The following is a 19,936-nucleotide window of genomic DNA, read 5'->3' as shown; positions in this document are numbered from 1 at the left end:
CGATATACTGGGCTATTAAATACATAAAATACTTTATTTGTAGGTCCAGAGATTAGCGACTTCAAACAGACACACAAAAAATAACTCTTCATCATTATTATTAGTATAGATATATAAGAGCTTCGTGTCTTATCGAACGAATGTATCTATACGATTTCCTTTTCTCCTATTTCCAGTTCAAAAAAGGACATTATAAAAGTGGACTCGAGACCTCGCAGATTCCTGTGCAATTTGATAGAAACGTGACAATATCTCAATATGAAAAAAACATAAAACGTTTTACTTTGAACTAAAAGCTTTTAGCGAAAACTTTTAATATTTATATTGTAGATCTACGCTCGCAGCATTCGTAGTGAAATAATATGAGGCTTTACATTTCATATCTCATGTCACATACTCGTACCATAAATAATGTTAGTGCTGTTACGGTTAGCTACTTACTCACAGTGTGAGACTATTTAGTAGAATAACAAGAAATTATTGATATTGTTTGTGTGTGTGTGCAAGTGAATATTTAGAAGAAATCTACAATTCTCTGTGGAAAAAAAAAATTTCAGTATTTTAAAATCTGTTTCTATTGTAGGACTTATATTTCTTCAAAATTAAAAACAATTATATGTGATACTTTAATTCGATTCAGCAATGTGAATTATTAGACAAAATCTGATATCTCGAGGCTATCTATGTGCGTTGAATTCTGAAAGTAAACTGCGTGTAAACCTCTCTGTTTATAAAATCTTATTTTTTAAATCAAGTAATAAACATTGTGCTTAGATTTATTTGTATAAGTTAAGATAATCTATTAACCTAGAAGTTACGACTATAGGTTTTGTCTATTGCCCTTGGCGAGTTGAATTTTAAGATTGCAGGTTTCATCTCGCAAAAAACACAATTGAACGTGATATATAAAGATGTATTGAACCATATGTAAAAGATTTGCATATTTAGTTACTCTTTGGTTCAAATATCGCGTCGCATAGTTCATAAAAGAAAGACGAATAAACCAAAATACTTTATTATTTAATAAATTAGTATGATGTTAAAGTATCATATGATTGGGTTTATTACTGGTTTCATAAGCCAATATATCAAAGTCTAGTGGACTTAAATATTTTAATGTTTCATGAGTTCCAATTTGTCAACTTTTTTAGTCGAAGCCAAATTGCAGTTTTTGCCTTTCAATGGAAACGAGAGTCGTGCTCAAGTGCTCAAAACATGCTCTTGTTAACCGACTTTAATGTAGCTGAATACTTGTAATTATATTTAAAGTTAAATTTTTGATATAACATGCTATGTATAACAAGTTGACTCTTGCTAATGAGAGTTGGAGAATCTAGTACATTTCAAAAAAGGAATAAAAATAGTATTATAACTAAAAATGAAATTATTCATCCATACTATCACGATTATATTAAAACTTGAGTTTGTTGGTTTGTCTATCTGTTATGCAGGCCCAGGGCAACGCAGACCGTGATCATTATCGTGATTTTAAAGAAATGTGCTTGGGCTACGCTGTCGATAACAGAAACATTTGAACTAAATAGGAGGATACTATATATAAATAACATATAAAGATAAATAAAAGATGAACATTTTCCTTTTTTTTACAACCTAAAATTTTTGGCCACCAGTCCGAAGGTTGGCTGGTAGAAAAAGCATTAAATCCGTTTATTTGGTTGTGCCATAATGTGAATAAATAAATAAGAGGCAGTTATATATAGACATTACAGACGGATAATTCAATAACATTGATTTGTATAAATAAATATATACTTATAATAAAACCGTAACTGGAAGATTTCTGTACTTTTAATATATTTTGAAAATTTTGATCGGGGGATTCTTTATGATCGATACAAAATAGATTTTTATTTAAAATTTGTCTGTCTGTCCGGGCATCACGTGAAAACTACTGAAAGGATTTAAATAAAATTTGAAATAGTGGTAACTGGTATTCCGGGTCAACATATAAGATACTTTTTATTCCGATAAACAATGAGTTTCCTCCGGGAAACGGGATGAAAATTTTTATCAATTTTACTTCATAGCTCCGTATTTTTGCACCGATTTTAATAATTATTTTTTAATTTTAAAGTGTTTACTATCAAGCATGTATTGTCTAATATGAAGATCTGAAAAATATTGTCGGAGTTAAAGGACATAACTCTTCGCAGATACCAGCAAGTCGCAAGGCATATGGTACACGAATGCATGCGTACCATCTTACTAATATTATAAATAAGAAAGTTTGGATGGATGGTTTTAGTTTATATTTTACTATGTTTTTTTGTAAATTTTCTGAAAGATAACGATGTTTCCTAAAGATTTAGATTTATAATGATTGATGATACATTAAAATAATGTACTACATGTTTAGAGTAATCATGATTATCTACATCCGCGAGGCTATAAGTCTTACTATTATGGTTAAGTCACAATAACTGCTTATTCTATAATTTTTCGTACAAAACACAGGTATAGGTATTCGTAAGATGTTGACATTCCTCTCATGATATTAATCCTGACCCAAATAAATAGTCTTATAAATATTAATTTAGATAGACACCTGCAAATTATTTTTTAAATTATTCAAATTGAACCTATCGCTTTGAAGTTGCGACGGGAATCGAAACGCAGAAAGCAAGAAAAATGCAGCAGGCCGCGAAAATGGTAGGCAGCAGTGCAATTCGTTTGTAGGTATTTTTTTAGATATTAAAACCTCTAATAACCGATTCGACAAACGAAATTGCGCGGGTCAGTTAGTTTATATAATAAAAACTTACTTTTGTTTAATTTACCCTTCAAATTTAATTTAGTTTTTAGATTTCAAGACCAACCATTTTTAAAGAATAACAATTATAGTACAACACAACAACACAACGAAGTGACTCACTCCAACCGCCAATAATATCGTAGCCTGCAACGTAGCAGGTCGCGTAGCATTATTGCCGTATATGCGTAGCGTAATTGTGTAGCGATAACGGTGTACCTTATTTGGTCGTATATTTGACGTATTCACAAATATTCCAAACACGCCATACCCACATGAACCTTACCCGTAAATTGAATTGCCATATAAGTATGTATACAGAGTCCTTTGATGTGTCATTAAAAGGACTCAATACCGATACATAAGGATCGTTAAGAAGACGGATACTTGTTTTTGCTATTTATATTATTTGTAGCAATAAACCAAATATATATAGCGAATATTTTTTCCCCTACGGGATTAATATTGATGTTTTGGCGAATACGCTACGCCAAGTACGATTCCGCCATTATAGCGTAGGTTCACTCTGATGTCATCCAGTATCTTTAGTAAGCAGTGGAGTGCACTTCATATATGAACAAAAGCCCAACCCTGATTTTTTATATAACTTACATAAGAAGGATCCATTTTATCTCATCTTGCTTTATACCTTCCTTGGTTAAAAATCCTGTGCACGCCTCTGTTAATAGGTATGTTATACTCTCCCAAGCGAATAGTCGTTTTCAAGGATTGAATCAGTTCCGCGTCGCAGTGAAATGTCCCTAATATTTCCCAAGAATAACTAGTTTTACAATTTCCCTGACCAATTTTGGCCACGGTGGTCAATGTCCGGAGATTTTATAACTACACGGGAAATATTATAGTGGACAAATGACGAAACAAAACACGTGCAGCTTCGATTTCCTCACTCCCATAGTCTGATGGAACGTTAGCTCAGGCACGACAGCAGAGAGAGATCAGGCACTGGATCAACCGCTTAACGTGCTATCCGAAGAACGGGGATGAATCACCGTCAATTTCCAAACTCTAAGAATAAGAAAAATTCTTAGAATTTCTCCTAAGAAATAAAATCTAAAATCCAATACTACATCAGCCCGACCCGGGGATCGACCCCAAGGCCTCGTTCTCACGGAACGTTCTCACCAGGAGACCAACGAAGAATTTAATTATAATGCTACAGTAAAATTACAAAATAATTGCGAAACTGCGCTAATCCGAGCGAGAGCTTACGTTAACCTTTTCCCACTCCATTGGCTTAGATCAGCCCATGCTTAGCCTTACAATAATCACACACACACAGAAATTGTATATGGAAAGCGAGTGCCGTGGTACAACGACGTGCCAGGTGTACTGGGTAGGTAATTAAATTCCCTTGTATGAGTAATCGGGGAGTGGGCCATAGTCCATTCTATCGAGTAGCTTTTGACGATCTCCCTGGCGCATTTCAAAAGTTATATTTTCTGAATTATTTCTGGTCTGGTCTGCTGGGTTGCCTAGTGATTTAGCGATTCGGTACGATATCACTTAGGATATAGGGGTACGGGCTACTTTTAACAGTTTAGCTCGCTACCATCTTAGAATGCTTCATCACTTACGCACAGTTGAGATTGCAGTGTTCAACATGAAAGTAAATAAAAAAAGATATATCAACACACGATCTTCTATTCCATCGTCCGAGTAATCCTTATCAAATCATTCTTCTAGTGAAACGTAGCGCAATTGGGTTTCCAAAAGGTGCCCGTCTACACAATGAATAAACTGCGGACCTCTATTGTAGTGTGTAAGAAAAAGTTTGTATTCAGATGGAAATCCTTTCGTAAGGGCCGGCCGGACGTCTTTTTGGTATAGTACTGTCCGTCTATTCAGCGATGTGTGGACATTTGAAGCATGTTACGTATACATAAGAACCTTTGAAGTACATTGTTGTAACAGGAGTTTTCATCTGGGATGCTCGTTTAATATTTTTTATATAACTTAATTTGACAATTTATTAGACCATTTCGCTTGTATTCATTACACGCTAAGCGTAAGCGTAACATATCGGTCGTAATATAATAAATGCGAAAGTGGGTTTGTTTGTCCTTCCTTTACGCGCTAAAAAAGTAACCAATCAACATGATTTTTGGCATACACTTAGTTGAAAGGACGGAGAGTAACATACGCTTTTTATCCCAGAACAACAAACGGTTCCCACCGTATTTGAAAAAAAACCGTAATTAACCCGTACCAAGAATGCCGGGAAACTACTCTTTGTGTAATAAATCTTCCCAGCTCTAAATGTAAGCTAACAAGTCTGATACATAACCCGGTGAATTCTTTCAAAGTCTGTACTGCCAAATTTCTCGCCCCTTACTTATTGTGCGCGCAGGAGTTTCGGGTCTTTATGGGAGTGCACCTAAAGTTATTTCTTTATGTAAACCCAATAAAGGCTAAAATGTCGTTTATAGATTAAAAAAATATAAATTAAAAACACTTCTTCCTGAGTGGTAAAACATAATGAACTCTATGATGTTTTCCAACGCTATAAGCCTAGTAAACATCTAATGCATTTAAAGTAACATAATACATTATTGGCCTTTAAACATGTAATATATATTAGTTTATTATTTTTTTATATTTATTATATTATGTACTAGTTTATTTGTTATGTCCAGTTTATGTATTAGCTTGTTTTTATTCCTAAGCAAGTTTATATTTTTAATTAAGCACCGACTGTCGTCTATTTTTGCCTGTTTTGTCTGTTGCTAATCCTAAGTTTGCCTGGCAGAGATCGCAACAAAACCGTAAGGCCACCTACGTCTGTCGTTTGTTTGTTTCTGTGTTCTTTTATTTTCTTAACGTGAATATTCATGCAAATAAAGAGTATAAATAAAACTTCTAAATAGCTTTATTATTATACCTTTTAAGTATTAATAATAATGAAAACGTTTTATAGAGCATTGATTTTGCGTTTAGAATATACAAAGCTTAATTTTATATATTTTTTTTTATTTAATTTTTAAAAGCTTTAATTTAACAATCTATCAATGTTACATTTGTAAAAGTGACGCTCACTTTTACACTATTTACACCACGATGAATGAGAAAAGTGCATAGGCCAATTTGTCCATCCTCCTTTTTTGTTTTGTTTCATGCTATAATGACACATTCTCATAGCTTATGCTGTTTAGTAATTTTATATGGCAGAGTTCATTGTCAGGTGCTTGAGAAGGTCATTAAGTAAATACTGAGTTCTATGTTCTCATTTTGCTCTGAAGATTGTTGCATGAAATTATTAACCATAACTTTTCCATTTTAATCTTTATTTTTAACACTGATTCGTCTGTCGCAATTTTTTAACTGTTGTTGTTATTCATTACATTTCAATCTAAAAAATACTGTAGTATAAATCAAAAGATAAATCTATTGCTTCCTTAACCGATAACTCATAAATGCAACACATCATATAAATTTGTTTAAGTGGGGTTTTGTTGACTCTAAGCCGGTTAATCTGCTAGTATGGGCGGCGAGGCGTAACCTACGTCACGCGTTTTCCATTAGGCATTGAGTAAACGTAGACACTTTTTGTGCTGTAACGGCAACTGGATCAAGTTGTAGGTTGCTACTTCTGAGCACTGGTTAGAATTTGACACAAGACGCTGTTTGAAAAACAAGACAGTGCTTGTTTCAAGTCATTCAATTAATGCAGTGTCCTATGCGCGAAACAGGCGTACCTTGTTAAGTTGTACAGTTGCACGGAAATTCATCAATGGTTCTTGTGTATTCAATTGATTTTCTTTAGTTTTGTTCCTTACACCGTACACTTTTTGATTAGCAATCCGTACGAACACTAACACAAGCAACTTTGTGCTCTCCGTTTCGTTTCGTAATATAAGGACATACGTTATATAGATATGTTTAAAACCTTCTCTGATCAATGTTAGGGATTACTTACACGATAAAAAAGCTTGGGTGTGAATCGCTGTAACTTCATAGCTTAATATTAATTTACTGTAAGATGGTGATAACAAAAACAAATTTACCTGGCTTAGTATGTTGTGGGCTCTTCTCAGACCAGGGCGTTGGCGAACGAAGTTATCACGATCCCCTTACAATTGTGTAAACATATATGTATGAACGCTTTATAAGTGCCTGTGATAGGCCTACATGAATAAAGAAATTTTGAATTTGAATTTTTTAATTAATACTCGACACTTAATATGTGTCTACGTCTATCGACGCAAGTTGTCTGTCCAATACTTGAGTTTAAAGGAATAAAGTATTCGAAGTACGGTTGTATATTGACGTTGGCGCAGTGGGCAGTGAACCTGCTTTCTGAGTCTAACGCCGTGGGTTCGATTTCCACAACTGGAAAACGCTTGTGTGATGAACATGAATGTTTATCAGTGTCTGGGCGCTTTAATGTATATGATAACTCACTCATATAAGTACGCTTACTTTGGCGCTAGATGGCGATGTGTGTATCGTCGTAGTATAGTATATTTATTCTTATAGCATAAGGCATAAAAGTATTTCAGTTTGTGTAGGGTTTTAACATAAGGGAAGTTACTGCTATGTTGTATTAACTTAGCTAGTAGAGATTCCATATGAATTGCATACAATGCAAGCGCATGTATTACGGACTTAAATCGCTTTATCTGCTGACTCAGGAGTTACGGTTTCATGAGCTGTGATGTTATTTAAGGTTAAACATACGTAAATCTTCTTTACTGCCCCGTTGGTCGAGTAGGTAACATGTTTGACAATGGATCACTAAGTATTGCTTTTTGCTTTTATTGGTTCTTAAATTAACCTTTTTTGTAAAATATTGACTCCACTATACTTATTTCTCTCTCTTTATATATTTAGATTGATGCTACAAATAGCAGATAATATATTGCCCTGGATAGTGCTTGTATACATATCATTGCCTTAAATCTCTATGTTACGTATCCATAGATCTCTTAATCCATAGATCTCGCAATCTTAGAGCCACTTTCGAGTATCAAAATACTAGAATTTATAGCAAAAAATAGATCTAATGTTTCTCATTTTCAGTCATCCATTCTTTACGGGCTGTAAAATGTATAATCAGTATGTTTTATACAACCCTATAAAATATTTATTAGTATGAAGGCAAAATAAGTAAGTATTCGTGTCTTATTCACACTTGTACTTACCCGTTTGGTAAAGCGGTGAATCCCCTTTTAAGTGAAGTGGGTCAGTAATAAGTGGTTCTAAATATCATAAAACGTTACGCCGAAGAGTAGATGTAGAGCTCTCGTCGGACAGAAAAAGTTTTGCATTTGATGTGGACGGGAATTGTAACAAATACTTTGACTTAATTAAGTCCATCACTACGTTGCCGCATCGTGTAGAAACTGGAACAGTGCATTAACAATTCTGGGAAGTTTGGTAGGACGAAAACGCAAATGCCCATTGCACATTGATCCGTATCGGTTACGGAATAAGATACAGTCTTTCGAGGTGATTTACTTTTCCTACGGAGGAAAACACGATAAATATATAGTTTCAATAATGGAAATTTACACATAAATTTTAGAATGATTGCCTCTGGAAGCCCCATGCCCTATTTAAGTATGCCCAGGACTAATATTTGGTTATCGTTACGTAAGAGTCGAAGTTAACCCGCCAAACCATATATGCTTGGTAGCCACCACTATATTTCTAAGCATACGAAGAAGAGCCTGTGTAACAATAATAAGGCTTACAATGTTTAATAATTCACGTACAGCTGTATGAATCATTAATATTTTTGACCCAGTAGTCTGGTAATTTAGCGGACGTTGCGTAGGTATTCTCCCCACTAGGGGAGGGTGGAGTTGCTCCTTGGTAAATAATATCGCTCCGTGTCGCGTCGCTGGAAACACCCGACGCCGGTCTGTCTGGCAAGGACTTGGCAACTGGCAAGTTTCTTTAGACAAATCGTCTTACGCGCTTATAGTAAGTACTTCTACACAAGCAACTGTGGGTGAATAGGTTTATTCATGTTGCTCACACTTCAGTTCAATAAGACCACTGCTGCAGTGTCCCGCGATTTCACGTAGCGTTTTGTAAAACAGTCTGTAACCTGACACTAAGCAGTATCTTTGTTTTTTTTGTGTTTTGTTGCAATATAGCTTTATTTCTGTCCAATCATGTATTTAACTGTAACAAAAAATGGGCCAATAATTGGATACATTATTCTGTGGTTAATTAGGTATACCTGATTGTGATAAACGTGAGTGAATAACTGTGATTTATTTGAGTGTTATTATTATCGTGTTTCAAATCGCGGGAAATAAGAAAACATGAATTTCATTGACAGACGTAAGTTTGGGTTATGTTATTTCTTAATTATAGTCAGAGACACTTATTCATTTGTACCTATACATTTAATTTTAAACAAGATTTCCACGCGGTTCTAAATGATATTTAGTGCTTTAACGAAATTTTATATTTATTTTAGTTTTACGTTATCTTTTAAGCTATGTAATCAAATAACATTGTACAAAGGGCAAAGTTTATCTTCATAAAATGATTGTCTTGATAATAAAACGACTAAAGTGGTAATTTATAAGGGAAAGGGTTCGCGATATTTTTTATAGATCTACTAAATACCAATTTTTTTTTTAGTAGTTACCTACTTACGTGTTACGTACCGTTTTGTCCGCCTACGCGGATAAAGCAGCAAAATAACGCTTTTTCCCAGCTTGCTCTACAAATACGAGTACTATTATCTCAGGTTAAAATTGTATGATTTAACGTATCAACCCATTACCGTCTCACTATAGGGCACGTGTCTCCTCCCAAAATGGAATAGGTTAAGTTTAGTCCACCACGCTGGCCCAATGCGGATTGGTGGACTGCACACTTTGGGAAAATTATCGAGAACTCTCAGGCATGCAGGTTTCCTCACGATGTTTGCCTTCACTGTTGAAGCAAGTGATATTTTAATTACTTAAAACGCACATAATTTTGAGGTTCGTGCTGGGATAAGAACTTGGCCCCTGCCTGTTTAAAATTGTGTTATGGATTTTAGATCTATTCATCATTCTTCTTTATTATATTATTAGTTGATATAAATGACTACACAATCGTCATACAGTGACTTTGTCTACGTACTGATAAGTTTCTAATGCAAACTTTCTTGCGCTATTACGTACGTATTGTGAAATAGGTACACCACGCCCTACCGCATCGATTTGATTACCTGCGCTTTTTCTACGTTAACTATTTTCTTAGGGGTCCATAGGTAGCATTATTTAAATTTAAATAATTATGAAAGAAAAAATAATATTTAGAACTATAGATAAAAATTATAATATAATATTAAATCGATGCTGTGAGCATTTCAAAATGAGCAAATTCAAAATACCAGGCCACATGTTGTCCGACCTTGGTTCGACGAAAAGGTAAATAAAATGGTTTCCGATTCTGTAGGCGACTACCAAAACTTCAAACGCTCCAGTATTTCCGTTGACTCAATGTCTGTGTGTTGACTGATGACTTTGTAAAAGAAAACCACGTAAACTATCAATTACAGTTACTCCAGTTTCTAATAAAAAACGATTTTAAATTTTAATATGGTTTGTAAAAGTACTCTGTTTCTTAATCATAGATGATAAAGTAAAAGATGAGAAGTGTTCATTAATAACTAAAAAAAAAGTTACATAAAGGCCGGGTTATAGGGCACCGACGGAGGTTGACGCATGCGCTGTGAATAATTGTGACTGCGGGAAATATCGTTGCGGCTCTAGACGGTCATGGATACTGTATCGAAAGCTTACCTTCAGATTACCGAATAACTTCTGGCCGCTTTCTTTATAAGTAGATGAGGGTCCGCTTCTCAAAGGCCCGTATTACTAAACCGACAACGAGCTGGTATTTTGTAACAGGTTCTCAAGTACCTATCGGTTAATTCACGCTTAATATGAACCTTGACTACTAGTATATGGTATATGGTTGGTTTTTAATAAGGATTTGAGGCGTTGAATTTTTACTACACATTATGAGAAAACCTGCATTATTGAAAGTTGTGTTTTTTTTTAAAGTAAATATTTTTTTAAAATAAAAAAACTACTATTTGTATCTTAAATAAGTAATATGTTGTCGTTGACTTTATTGTAGGCACTATCAAGCTGTACTACTTTCTCTAGAAAAGGTTTAGGTTGTTGTTCGCCTGTTTCTTTCTGATGTAGTTTGCAAATCTGAATACCTACTACGAAAAAAGCTTTTCATCCTTCGTGTTAATATATAGCCTCTGACACTCACAAATAATATAGTTTTTATTGGTAAATGAATTTTCATAATCTGGTCAGATCCCCTATAACCTCACAAACTTTAATTCTTTATAACATCATAGTATATAACTATTATAGAGTTTAATCTTTCCATGCTGCGCAAAAGGTAGCGGACTCAGATATTAAACGCAATATGCTTTTTGTAGGCAAAGGGAGTGTCAAGGGCAAAGGATCTCCAAAGTAGGTCACCTACCCGAGCTTAACAGACTGGGGACACCGTTGCTTGACCAACGCAATCGATTTATTTGCGCTGTCACATCCTCAGTATCTTCTAAGACGACCTTCGGTTTTATGTTGGAGGTCCCGAGTTCGATCCCCAGCACAGGCAATTTGGGAGCCTACCAGGACCATCTTTGAAGCCCTTGGACCACCTCACTAATAAATTTTGCCAGATATTCATCATATCAATAAAAATTGTATAACAATAAAAAGTGCATTGCTTGGATAAAATAAATGGTTGTAATTTGATTTGTTTAACGATTGATCTAGTTTTTAGTAGCGTAAGGGAAGTCGGGAATTTAATAATGCTGAACACGTTTGTTTTGATAAAAGACACAATTAATCATTCACAAAATTGAATTCACACAAGATAATATCTATTCTAAGTATTTATTTAATCGTATGTCGTATTTTGTTGCTCGTCATTTTAAATCCATATCTTCACAATATTACGTATATTTTTCAGCATTTGCATATGTTTTCCCTTTTCTTTTGTTTTTCTCTCTCCATTTCTCTTACTGCCAAAAGAAAAGTGTTTCCTTGTCCAAATTTTTTCTTGTTTTTGATCATGTCACTTCTTTCGGTACAAAATAAATATCTTAATGTTTGGGTATTGAGTATTTTTGAAACTCCCTACAGTTTCAAAATCTACGGTCCTGGGTCGCTTGTTTCCAGTGGCTCCTAACGACATGTCTGATGACGTATGTCCACTTTTTTGGGGGTCGACCAACGCTGCGTTTTCCATTCCTCCGAGCTATGAGCCCCGCCCATTGCCACATCAGCTTCGCGACTTGTTGAGCTATGTCTGTAACTCTAGTTCTTCTATGGATCTCCTCTAATCTCATTTCTAATCACGTAGAGATACTCGTAACATAGCAAACTTATATTATCATTTAATATCATGATGATGTTATTTCTTAACATAAATGATAAGTAACGCTTTTAGTTTCAGTGACCCAGTTTCAGCTACGCGATGTATGTCGTCGTAAGCACGCTCGTGAGCGTTCTTTAATTTTTAATAAACACTAACTGTACCTCTTTTTTAACTAAAACTATTCTACTATCTATTTAAGGTATTATAATTTACAAAAAAACTAAAGCTGAAACTATCATTACTGAATAATAAAATGAAACGAAAGATTATATTTCAGATCATTTTAAGTTTAGAGTAGTTTTTTTGGTAATTAATATTAAGTATAAATTTTAAATGTTTTTTTTTTTGCGAACGTGGGTTAACAAGAAATCTTATTAGTTTCATATACAATATATACAATCAAATTATGCATGAATTAATTAATTAAATTAAATAATCTTCTGGTGTCCACATTTTTGTGGACTTTTCTTTATTATACTTCAAGGTAACCATTGATTGCCACCTCAATTGGATAGTTTCATTGAACCAATAACTTCAATCGTTTGCTATGTGGAATCGTACTGCAGCGCTAAATCGCTTGTCGAAATGTCTTGTTGATCGAGTGGTAACCAGCCACGGCCAAAGCCTCCTACCAGAGCACACCGGAGACAATTTGGAAATTTTAAAATCTAAAATTGCCCCTGAACGATCCTGGGACCTCCCATATAAAAGCTTACCACTGCGTCGCGCCGAGAAAATTAAACAATTTCGCCCGGTAAGAAATGGTGACCCCATTTATTACTATTTTGCTGCCCAAAAAAGGGGTCTCATGTTTGTAGGGTTATATGAATATTATAAGTATTTATATTTGTGTATATTATTTATAAAAATATTCATCAGTCATCCTGTTACCCATGACGCAAGCTACGCTTACTTTGGGGCTAGATGGCGATGTGTAAATTGTCGTAGTAAATTTATTTATTTATTATGAGGGTTTATGTATGTGGTTTTTTATATGTCAGCATAACTAGTAAATTCTAGAAGTTGGAATTATGACGTATCGTTAGGATCCTCATTATTCCCCACGCTTTCTTCGACCGCGTTTTTTACAATTAATGAAAATTCAAATTCAAAATTCAAAATTCATTTATTTCAAGTAGGCCTAATATAAGCACTTTTGAAACGTCAAGGCTGTCTGTGTGTAGTGACTCTACCATCGGTTCGGAATATAGAATTCCGTGGCAAACGCTTGTTTTCCTAGAACAAAATAGCTAATGTTAGGTACCTACTGTTCGTCCTTTAAACTAGCTCTGTACTAAAAATCATGACACTTATCCATTTATACGTAATATTAGTAAGAATTTTCTTAACACATTTTGCTTGTCATATCTGCTATATATTATATTTGTCATAACTTCATTACGACATATGAACATCTATGATACGCGAAACTCAAGATGAAGCCCTAATTCTCCTTTCGCTTCGTAGCAACTCGAAGTTGGTAATGAGAACACAGTATGCCCGCAACACAAATATTTAGTGACGTGTCATGGTCCATAGGTAGGGAATTGTGGTGGCGCGCACTGACCGATTTGTGACCTAGTTGAGTGGGAACAGTAGCGATGAATCAGACGATTTCATTGTCAGTGTCATCTAAATCGGCTTATCGCAGATCAACATGCGCTAGCTATTCGTCATCCAAAGTAACCAGACCAGGAAAATTAGACATCCACGTGAAAAAACACGCAGAATTGAAAATTTGAGAGACACTCAGAGACAGTGTAGTTCAGTGTTAGGTTAACTCTTCAATTACTTCTATATACTCGATTCTTCCATCAAGGGTTGTCTAGAGGAGATCGGTGGAAGCAATAAGCGCTTTTTTGTTCTTTCTTATTATTTGTTTAATATTTTGTTACCTATAAAATTTTTGCTGTGAAGAATTAATCTATCTATCTACCTCTTCAATTCTTAGTGAACTTAACTTCGTCGATCCCAGTGCCACACTATTAATTACGCGGGCTTAAAGGTCACAAACAGGGTTTTTACGATATCCTCGAGAACGGTGATCTTTATGACAAGTATAAGGATCAGTAATAAACTGAATTTAACTGAGTACCTACCTATAATTCATGAAAAGCACTTTACCCTCGATCACTTTGGAACACTTTATGATTAGTAAATAATCCATACCTGGACAGATTTTATAGAGAATTATCTAAAATCCGACAATAAAAAAGCCTGACCCGCGTACTTAATTTTCCCACCCTTACACGTTAATACACTTTTTTATATAACATTGACAAGTATAACGCTAAAAGTAAGCTGTTTCTAAATGGTGGCTCTTTACAACTTCACCTAAGTCGTATTTATAATAATATATGTGTCATAAAACAACACTATGTCTATATAGGCCTATCCGTGTGAACATTTCCACATAAGTATAAACCGTTGAACCAATTTTGATAAAAAATGTGATTTGCATTTCGTTGTCACACATTACTCTTACATAAGCAAACGTAGCTCCTTTTGACCTCGATAAAGTGTTTAGTCTTACGTGAATATTTGAAAAATACATGGATAGCGCACAGAGCTAGTAATTTGTAAAGTTAAAGTTAAAGTTTGTTAGTTTAATTTCATGATCAATTAACACAATGATTAAGAAATTAAGCTAAACAAACCCCTGCTTCACGACTTTAACATTTTTAAGGAACGCAAAATACCAGCTAGCAACATCCCTACTAATATTATAAATGTCAATGTAAGTTTGTTTGTTACGCTTTCACGCAAAAACTACTTAACCGATCCTCATGAAACTTTGTACACATATTTTTGGAAGTGTATGAAGTAATATAGGATACTTTTTATCCCGAAATTAAGCTCGGTTCCTTTGGTAGAAGAGGGATGAGTGTTTGACGATTTTACACCATAACTCCGACAAATTATAACCGATTTAAATAATTATTTTTGTACTATAGCGGTTATAATGTGTTTTATTTTGCCCAAAATGTTGTTGGAGATAGAGGACAGAACTCCTCAGCGGACAGCAGCAAACCCCTCATTTAAGGCTTAGCGATACTGAATACTTAATTTTTTTTAGATCTACAACCAAATTTAATGCAACATCAAAAAAAAAAATCAAACACAGATGAAGTCGCGGGCAACAGCTAGATTTTAATTATAAAAAAAACACTTTTGTTTGAGCTCAACATCCAGTTCATAGCGTTATATTCTCTTCTATAGTTTTACACATAATTATATTAAGTACGTAAGTAACTGCACATTTCTTGTAAATATTTAAGCACTTTGCAGTAATGTTTTACTGCGTCGTTTCAACCTTATGAGAAAAATGGTGTGAATATTTGTTCACTGCTATTTTCTGCCTGATGTTACTTGCTATAAAAACGGTCAAAATAGGACTGTTAAAGAGATATACGACCGGCATAATAACGAAGTCTGTGGCCAAAGCGCCGAAATAGATCAACATAAGAATATTTTAAATATCAAGATACTGGGAAGGATCGTTTTCTGGACGTATTTTATGACTGGAGACAGACTCAAGTTAATTTTTTACGTAAAACACATTGGCGTTATGTAGGTGAGACAGGGAGACCATGCCCACTGGTGGCTGATATCAAGGTGAGGGATTTCGGAAAGAAAAATGTCTTTTTAAAATACGAGGCAAGCTCCTTGAGGGTACCCCGCGCCGATGCCCTCGACTCTTTTACCTTAATAACGCATTATACAAATACTTCTTAACACATTACTTGACCCGTTTTCTTAAGGATTATTGGACGAGGGATTTACCCGTTTCGTAAATCATGTTCAGGCTTGGCCGTTGGCACCAAGCAGCGAAAATTCACGCCACAACTCTGTTTTACCTACTTATTGATGAGTAGTTGCATAATGGTATCTTACATAAACATGCCTACTAACAATGCAAACCTCTGCCCAACCCACTCCAACTACAGTAGTTATAGGCAGATACTTGTAGATAGGATGTCGATTGTGTCGTTATTCAGATAATTTTTAAGTTAATTATTTACGTAAGTACCCATAGCATAAAGTAGAATATTTTCAGTAGACCCAATTGATTGCTCGGGAATTTTTTCGACCGTTATTACTTCTAGTAGGTTTTAAGTCACAGGCCTCTCCGAAATGGCGCATTTAATTAGAGAATTTTAATCTTTTCCTGTAAGTATTTCCTTTCATAAAGCAGTGGCGCTTCGCGTCGACGATTCTGTAATTTTCCGGTTCTGACGGTGAAATTAACTGTCAATTATTACAGTAACTTGAAAAATTTATAGGTGACGCGTGAATGGAAATATATTAAGTACTAGCGGACCCGCGCGACTTCGTCCGCGAATGAGTCAACTTCCAAAAGCAGTCGTATGTTGTCGCGGACTGTTTTATAGAACTTTAAAGGAACAATTCAGATATATTTACTACATATTTCAGTCGGTTGGCGTAACGTTTACCGTTCACGCATCGCACGCATCGGAATCTCTCAAAAAGGATATTTTTTATCGTAGCGTGATGTTATACAGCCTTAATTTATACTACCAATTCAAAAAAAATCTAGATCGAAACCGCATTTTCTGACATTAGCGCGTTCAACCAAGCAAACTTAAAAGTTTGATAATATTTCAACTATGCCTATCTAAAAAACCACGTCAATCTAAAACTCTGTTGCGCGGATTTTGAAAGGATTTTGGATCTTGAGTTTTCAACAATATATCACAAGTAATAATGTTATAATCATCTCTGCATCAAAAATGCTTGACCTGTTCATCCGAATTGGAGACATAAAAAAGCTAAAGAACAAAAAAGCCCATTAAACTGTTTTTCGCACGAGGAAAAAGACAATTTTCAAAAAAAATTCAAAATTCAAAATTCATTTATTTCAAGTAGGCCTAAAATAAGCACTTTTGAAACGTCAAGTCTGTCTGTTTGTAGTGATTCTACCACCGGAATTTAAGAATTTTTTTTCAATTTAAGAAAGATTACTCCAAAGTTTACTCTACACACTATCGATGGTGATTATGTCGCACCAAAACATGTATGCGTTACATAGCAGATATATAAGAAAACATATAAGGCAGGTAGACGAATAAAAGAGAAGCATTAATTAAATGTCACTGCCAAAAATTCTATAGAGAGAATTGAGTAGTTTATGTACGAGATAAGAAAAAAAATAAAAATTAACAGAATATTCGGATATATCTCGTAGATATGATGGATGATTGGATGGATTTCCTCAAAATTCATATAATAACGAAATCTCCAGAAGCCTTCAATATAATTTGGATTGCTGTCTCACACGCCAACTATTCAGGAACATATATTGAACAATATGGCGGTTAAACTTACCGATCAGAGCAGACAGCTATATAGAATCGATAGTAGGCTTAACTACTATTTTAACTTCTATTACTTAGCCTAACTTCTTTCTGACCTGACCTGACCTGACCTGGTTACAATATTTTGGTAAATAATTTACCAAAAAATTATATGAAAGCACAATTTTACTGTTTTTCTTTATAATTTTTTTATAAAACTAGCTGTCCCGGCGTACTACTGATCATTTTTTTTTATGAATGTTATATTTTAATACTTATTACCCTATTCCGGTCTAAGAGGAATCCAAAAAATCAAATATCATAAAAATTGTTCCAGCTGTTCTTGAGTTATAAAGAGTGTAACTAACACAACTTTCTTTTATATATATAGATTCAGTTACAAAACCACAATTTATGAATTTAGTTATAAGTTTTCATAATTTATAAGCAAAGCAATCTTTTCCAGACAACCCTTGGGGAAAGTTATTCGAGATTAATAGAATATGTTATGAAGAAAATACTCAAAAAATGTTTGCAAAAAATATACGTCATCCAAATGGTCACCCAAGGATAAGTAGTGTTGCCCAAATTCAGTCTTGGTCTTGCAGTCTTGGTCTTGTTCTTGCGTTTTTGCAAGACCAAGACCAAGAACAAGACCGCGTATTTTTAGCAAGACCAAGACCAAGACTGACCGTGCAAGACTTGAGCAAGAACAAGACATAGCCTGCAAGACTCTTGCGTCTTGCAGCTAGGACTTAGCGCTATTTCACGGAGTAGTTAGGTGTAACAGTTCGGTGTATAGGTAGGTAGGTACGCTTAGGAATTCTATGAGACGCAAAAAACTATATCAAAGAATATGAAAAACTGGACCTATGCGCATTACGACTAATACCATAAACATAGCGAATAAAAAAATATCTATTAAAATCAAACTGAGTGCATGCATAGTTATGTTTTAACCATCGGCACTTTGATAATGCGGCATCAAAGGTTTTGTACTTACTTCTCAAAGAAATTTGCCGCTTTTCGGAAGTACATGGTTATGATACACGCGCCGGCGGCTTCTTTTGAAATCTAAAACAATCGTTGCCGCCGCGCCGAAATCATAACATTTGACACTATTCATGCAAAATAATTTCGAATTTTAAGAGTACCTACAGGTGTTCCAAAGAATAAATAAGTTTCAGATTGGTGATTTTAGATTGGTGGAGGACGCATGAGACAGAGTATCCGATTTTATCGAAAATGGCCCGTGATTTTCTCTCAATACCTGCAACTTCAGTACCTGCTGAGAGGTTATTTTCTAAAGCATCATTAGTAATTAGAAAACATAGAAATAGGTTAAGTGATGAGTCAGCCAGATGGTTACTTTGTATTAATTCTTGGTCAAAAGAATTGATATAAAGTATCATAACCTAATGATAAAGCTGTTGATTTGTGTTGTATTTTATTTTTTATTCAAATAAATGATAAATCGTAAAACTCTTTTATTAAATTTCTTATAAGTTGAGGGTTCAATCTCTTTCTAGACAGATAAGTATTGTTCTTTAAAATACAGTCAAGTTATTGTAATTAATTTGTTTTTTTACATGTTTTAGCAAATGTAAGCTTATAAATCATAAATGTTTATTAAGAAACAGTTACTTCCATGGAAAACGACATATAGGTCAGTTGATTTTTCGAATTTCTTATCAAATCTTCAGTTATTTATTAATCTGCTTGATCTTTACTATGGCTATGTTAATTCAAGCTCACAATGTTCCAATTCTAATACGTTTTTCTAAGATTTAAAGTAAACTTTAATAAATAGTAATAGACTAATAGGTAATTGCAAGACTCTTGCTGCAAGACCAAGACCAAGACCAAGACTGGGAGCGCAAGACCAAGACCAAGACCAAGACCAGGTGTATTGGCGCAAGACCAAGACCAAGACTGGCTAAGTCTCGTCTTGTTCTTGCATTTGGGCAACACTAAGGATAAGGTGCCCAACTGGCGTTATTGCCCCTCTGGATTGCTAGGCTCATCTCTTGGGTTAAATAGACGCCAGTTTTTGGGTCACGTTTTGTGATACAATATTAAAAAAATATTGCTTGTGTTAGCCATTCTAATAGAATAAATGCATAAGTGTATCCAGTGGCGTGCATAGAGGGTATGCACAGGGTATGCAGATGATGTAAAATGAAGAAAATCCCCAGTCGGAGCTGTAATACTTAAGGGTAGGGGTTTTATAACTATTACAATGCCTATCCTTAAGTACTTTATAACTCTTATCAGAGTGTATCGGCTCGTTGGCTTGTTTATTACCTCTGTTCGGCTTAACCGTGGAACCGATCTTGAATTGAGCTCAATTGTGCCCCGAAAAGCTGCAGGTAAAAGATACCCGCGGATTTCAAAAAATATAATAAAAATATATGTATAAATATCTCGTCATACCTTTTACTTCCAAATATCTTGGTAAGGTGATGCTTTGGGGTAT

The 19,936-nt window shown here is 34.6% G+C and overlaps 1 protein-coding gene across 1 annotated transcript in view; it reads left to right on the top strand.

Moving 5' to 3' along the window:
• The window catches only part of LOC120632543 (sodium channel protein para-like), a 101,845-nt gene that overhangs the window by 41,011 nt on the left and 40,898 nt on the right, over nt 1-19,936 (top strand).

The sequence above is a fragment of the Pararge aegeria genome, chromosome 20 (assembly GCF_905163445.1).
Source record: "Pararge aegeria chromosome 20, ilParAegt1.1, whole genome shotgun sequence".
Lineage (NCBI taxonomy): Eukaryota > Metazoa > Arthropoda > Insecta > Lepidoptera > Nymphalidae > Pararge > Pararge aegeria.
The sequence above is the reverse complement of the archived record's forward strand: the minus strand, read 5'-3'. Positions and strand labels throughout refer to the sequence as shown.